We start from the raw sequence: 6127 nt of genomic DNA on the forward strand, positions 1-6127 counted from the left end.
TGCTCAGGAGAATCAGGTGCCAGGCTGGCCACTGATTAGACAGGCACCAAAGGCCTGGAAGGTGGAAAGAGTCACCCAATATATAAAGCCAATTCAGTGGCCAGACCTAGACTAACACTGGAGCATCCTGACCCCCTAGGCAACTGCTTTGTTTCTCATATCATCTCAAATTTACTTATGGAATATGTATGCATTCTCTCTTTAGACAGACTGATTTTGCTTTTTTTAAAGTTATGAATGAGCCCTCTTTCACCTTGCTGTGAAAACCACAGGATTTCCTGGTGTTATAAGTTGATAGCTATACTATTATTTTTTTTTATTTAAAATTATAGAGGTACTACACATCTGTAGACTGTAACATTCCAAATACTGATTTGCTTTCTGAAGAAAGTGGAAAAACCATGACCAAAGAAGGCAAATGGTCTGGGAGAAAAAGATATGAATGTGTAAACTCCAAATCTGCCCCACCAGAAAACATACAGTGGCATACAATCTGTCTTTACTGAACAGGGTCAGAGGCCAGAGAGAAGCACTGACATAAACACAAACTTCTCTTTCCTCCTCCAGGAACCAGCCCTGTTTGGGAAGAATTTGGGAAGAACTCTGACCCTCAGAGCTCTGGGGAAGATTATTTCCTGGTTTGTTCTCTCTTGTCTTTTCTCTCAGAATATGGTGACATTACCAGTCTAGACATTATGGAGTAGTCACGCAGAAACGGCTCCTCTTTGTCACAGACAGGACCAGAAATTACAAAGATGATTTGGCAGAACTGAGCAACACCATCCAGCCTTGAAGAGGACGGTAAGGTTTGTGACTTTGAGCCTCCTGAATTTCTAACCTAATTGAAAAGTGTATGCTCTAGCCAACTGCTTTCAGGTGCATTGCCTTTTACACATGTGATGCTGGCAATCAGCAACACACACCAAAATCTTACAGTTCTCTCTGCATGCTTGCCCCATGTTCAAAGAAAAAAAAAAAAAAGACACATCAAAAGCCCAAACTAAAACCAGAAAGCTATCTGCTAATTTCTTCTGCAAGGCTTAGGACTGCAGTTTTGATTGGTGAGTCTTTTAGGAAAAAAGAAAGGGGTTCAAACTTCCTAAAATAGTTTCTAAAATACCAATCCAAGGAAATTAGGCATGGAAACATATGAAGGCAACCATGAAGCCATAATGAAGTTATATTACATTTCCCAGTAATTATCTACTCTGTATCTTCAGTTAATTGTTCCTACATTTGATAAATTTGATATCTAAATTAGTCTATGTGTAACTCTATGACACTCCTATTTACTATGAAGTTAACATATAGAATCCTCAACATTCAGATTATACTTCTGGAGTACAATGTTCTCTCCACTGTAGTTCTGTCTTACTTGAAGTTGCATGCTGTGTGTTATGCACCAAGATAGAAAATGTAAGGAAAGATGTGCTCTTGAAAGAACTGCCTAATTTGATTAACTAGTAAGCACACAGCATCACAAGAAGGTTGAGTTTGAAAAAAAAAAAAAGACAAAGTAGCAATTAAGGAAATTTTTAGGAAATCCCTACTAGTCAGTGCCAATTTCTGAAATATAATGTTGTCAAACAAAAGATCACACCATTAAGATCACTAAAAAAGGTTGGGGGGGGAGCAGGGTGTGGGGGTGAGGGGAAGCCTGCAGCCCTTAGGAGGAGAAGAATCCTGAATGACTGGCAGATCAAGGTAGAAAAATTCAATCTATCCCTCCCTCAACTACCTCCAGGACCCAGCCAAAGGAATAAAGGTTCTCCCCGTACCCAGAACAAGTTGCCCCCTCTCTGTAAAAAAAAAAAGAAAAAACAACCTTCCTGGAATTAATAATAATAGAGGGTGGGCAAAAAAATTGAAGAGAGGAAAATCCACTGTAACTTTTATTAAGCAATTTATATTCATTACATCAAAGACCATTTTCTTGCACTGACCTTTGCTCTGTCTGAAGTCTTTGGAGAGAGGGCTGTCTTTTTTTATACAGGATGGGAAGAAAGTGAACATTCATCTGAATGTGTTTAAACAGAAATAATCTAGTAATGCTGCAGTGTCTTCTCACAAAACTACGATAGGAAGCAGACATGGCGCTGTAGGGCATCAGCTCAGGTCTTCCATGAGAACTACTGCCTAAGCGAGGCTGGACCTCTGGGGTCAGAGACGCCACATCCCTCACTCCCCTGACGCGTGCTTCCCAGGTGAGCAGCTCCACCCGACCATTGCCCAGACCCACGGCCTGTCTGGATCATTCCAGGATCAAGAGGACACTGTTAAAAGTCATCTCTCGCTTTCCCCTAACCCTGATGGTAGGAAAATAATTCGAGACTTTTAAGAAAAGTCCGAATTTCTTCCCGACCCCTTTTCTCGCCTCATGAATTGTGAAATAGGCCCATTTTGGAGCGCACATTTTTAGTGCCACGTCCTACTAAAATTCTGTTTGGCCCAGAGAATGTGGACGGATGTGTGTGTCTCAGGGGCCCATCGAGTACAATTTCTGGTGCACAGGTTTGCTACAAATTCACGAAGGGAACAGACCAAAGCTAGTGGCGTTGTTTTCCGCTCGCCGGAAACCTCGGCGGAAGCGACACCTAGAGGGAAGCGGTGGCAAGGCTGCGGAAGCGCTATTCATCAATGTCGGCGACAGTGATCAGGAGCGAGGTCTGCTGGACAGCGCACGGGGGACCAATTCTGGGCTAGACGCAGACCTAGGCGGCCCAACGCTGCCTTGTTCCTAGGAGCTTACATAGACGGACACGCGGCACGGGATGCTCGCCACGTTCCGGGCGTGGTGAGAAACCCTACTGCTTCCAGTAGGTTTCTGCTCCTGCCAGAGGGGTGGGCGCCAAAGTCCTCAGGTGGCAGGCCTCAAGGGGCACCGCTTCGTCAGCTGAAGGCAGCCCCGAAGGCTCGCGCCAAGCTCTCCTTCCTAAACTCGAGGGGACACGCGCTCCCAAAGCGGAGCGCGCTCTGCCCGAGTCGCCTAGGTCCCCCCGAAACTTGGAACACGTTTTGTGCTGGCGCAAAGACGGGAGGGAGATCGCCCACATTACAAGCTCTTAGGACCAAGCACGGTGCTTTAACACCCCCCAAACAAACTGCTTGCTACTGACTCCCCAGCAAGTAATACCGGCACTTGCTTGGAACAGCGACCGGCCGAGCGGAAGGGGAGTAGCCAGCTGCCCGAACCGAGTGGGGTCCCGGGTCTTTCCCCACCTCCTCCGCGGAGCCCGAGCGCTCAGTCCTGGACGCGGCGGCCCTCCGGGTTATGAGGGCCAGGCCCGGGCGCCGCGGGCCCTTTGAGCTGCAGCGAGCAGGTGCCAAGTTTCCCTGCAAAGCTGGAGGAAAGAGGTAGTGAGGACGCCCGCCCCACGCCCCAGCCCCGGGTCAAGGGCACAAGTCCCAGCCCAGGTGCAACCGCGCTCCCCGAGGCCGCTCGGGATCTAGAGCCCAAGATCCGCACCTGCAGGGACTCGGAGCCCGGCGCCCGCTGCGGGCTCGGCCCGAGTGGTTCTGCGCGGTGCTCCGCGCCAGCCCGGTCACTCTGGTCCCCACTGCAGACTTGCCACATGCCTCGGCGCCCCAGCCTTTACCCCGAGTCCTGGCTCCGATCGGGGTAGCCCTGCTTAGCCCGGGTGAGGGGGTCCCGTGCCCGCCTCCCCGCAGGCAGGCAAACTTAGCTCACCCGGAGCGGCGGTGAGGACAAGCAAGCACCCAGGCGGGCCCTGCAGGCAAACGCGGGGCCGCGGGCGCAAGGATCCCAACGAGGTGCAGGGGGACCGGCTGGCGGCGGTGGCGGCTTGGCACCTTCCCCACTATCGCTCCGAAGCTGCGCCGCGTACCTGAGGCGGCCGGGGCCGAAAGGAAGACCAGGTGGCCGGACTCGGCGGGCGGGAGGGAGCGCCCCGTGGTGGCAGCGGCGACCCGGCCCCGCGTCCTTCGGTCGGTCTCTCTGGCTGTCGGCGGGTCCTGGGCGCGCTGGAGGGCTGTCGCGGCTCCAGCTCTCTGAGCCGCCGCTGCCCGCTGCTGTAGCACCGCCGCGGCGGCTGCCCTATTTCTGCCGCCGGGACCGGAGCCCGTGACGTCACCCTCCGGGCCCCGCCTGCCCAATCGCCGCCACCTGTGCGCGCCGCCCGCCCGCCGCTCAGACCCGCGCGGGGCCCGTGGCAGGTGCGCGGAGCAGCCGGGCGCGCACTCGGGGCGGGAGGGCTCGGGCGCTCCGGGGCGATCTCTGCAGCCGCAGGGGGAGGGGGTGAGCTCCCCGCCCTGGCTCTGTGGATCCCTGCAGGCAACGAGCCCTCCCACCGGCCGCCCCCAACACACCCTTCCTCTCCTCTTCTCTGGCTCTTTTCCCGGCGGGGCTCCTGAAGGCTGTGCTCTCAAGATGCGCGGCTGCTCTTAATCAGCTGCCATAGCTTGTGCCGCTCAGGCGGGCCGGCACACCGCACCAAGAGAGCTGTCCCTGGAGGCAAAGTCAAATAACACTCCCCCTTGCTGAGTACCAACAACCGGCCAAATAGCGAAGTTTTCCTCTCTTTCCGAATCTGCCTTCTATCACTGCAGAATCTTACGAAATCATACGCATACAGAGGCAGTCCCAGGTGACGTTTGCCTAGTCTGGCCAAGGTCTGACCGGAGCGTCCTTTCTTCTCCTAAGCTTAGAACCAATGAGGCCCAGAGCTCGCCTCCAAGCCTGGCGCTCCCAAACCTTTCTGGATCCCTTCTCAACATCTACAGCTTTTGCAGGCCACAGCCCAGTGATCATATTGTTTTCTTTAATTGGCCTAAAGATCAGTCTTGGTGACCAAATAAACTGGAAACTTTGTAACAACTAGCCCCTCCCCCCGCCAATGGTCATACTGTGGGTCCAGGGTGGCATTAAACTTAGGAGGGAGACTCCAGCCAGACAAGTCTGGTGGTAACTAGACTAGTTACCTGATGGGCAGGAGCCTTTGAGGGTTGGAGGGGGGATTCTGCTCTGGCTGTGTGGGCAGCAGGTGATGCCCTGGCATGGGGGGAAAGTGTCTTGTTCATGCCTCTGTGGTCTTTCCTGACCTGGAGGAGGGGCAGAGGGGCTTCTCTGCTGTTAAGGTTAGTTAAATATCAGGAGAAGCAAAACTGACATGGAAGAAGAGCTCTTATATTTGTTTGTTCCGTCTACAGGGGCCTCGTGTCTACCAGGCACCATAGGAGGTGCTGGGGAGACTGCAGTGGATGGGCCAGCATGGTCCCTGCCCTTACACAGGCTTAGTTCTGGGATGCAGCCCTCCCTCTATTATCACTCAGCTTGTAACCTAGAGCCATTTGTATTTCTGCTATTGGTATGTTTCCCCATCTGTAAAATGAGGACTTGGAGGAAATCTGGGTGACTTCCAGGTCTCACTCTGCTGTGACTTCTCCCCTGGATACCATGATTTGTCCTCAGAAGCATAAAGGCTGCTCCATGTTCCATGCCCCTGGCCTTGGCAGGCATGATGCTCTCTCAGAATTGACCATGAATCTTTGCCAAGGCCACCCATGACTGAAACTCCAAGGCTGGCTTGAGGCCAGACTCTCTGCAGCCAGACCAGGAAAGGGACAGCACTTTTCATCGTGGGAAAAAGAAGATGAAGACGGCATGTAAAAGGAAGCCAGGAAGTTTGGAAACATGTTGAGCCCCCTCTGAAGTCAGTGGTCAAGATAGAGTCCCCATAACCTGGAGGCTGGGTTCAGCCACCTTCCCAGACTTTGAGGTGTTTGGAAAAGCCAGTTTCTGTTCTCAGCTCTGAACACAAAGTCCCTGAGTCAGCCTAGTGACCCTATTACATAACCAAGGCAGGCCTTGGGGTATGTGTTTTTTAATAACTCAGGGTCATATGTAAGTCAGGGTCTGTAGATCGACTGAGATCAGAAATAGCTCCCTTTAATGCAGGGACTGGACTTCCATAAACTTCCTCCACTTCCCACAGAAGCAAGAAAATGTAGCTGCTGCAAATCCGATGTTCAGAATATCCCTTAGAGATAATGCTAACATCTGAAGTGAGCTATTGTGACTACTGTGCATAAAATAAGACTGGAATTAAAAGTCACCTTGGAATAAAAAAGGTGAAGTGTGAATGACGAAATAAAACAAGCCTTCAGGGAG

At 52.0% G+C, this 6127-nt stretch overlaps 1 protein-coding gene across 1 annotated transcript in view; it reads right to left on the bottom strand.

Moving 5' to 3' along the window:
- The window catches only part of FSTL4 (follistatin like 4), a 414616-nt gene extending 410595 nt beyond the window's left edge, over nt 1-4021 (bottom strand). The window contains exon 1 of the mRNA XM_061151300.1: nt 3846-4021. The gene's annotated coding sequence lies outside the window, so the exon portion shown is untranslated. The remainder of the gene's footprint in view (nt 1-3845) is intronic.
- Nucleotides 4022-6127: the final 2106 nt, after the last annotated feature.

Source organism: Dama dama, chromosome 9 (genome assembly GCF_033118175.1).
Source record: "Dama dama isolate Ldn47 chromosome 9, ASM3311817v1, whole genome shotgun sequence".
NCBI lineage: Eukaryota > Metazoa > Chordata > Mammalia > Artiodactyla > Cervidae > Dama > Dama dama.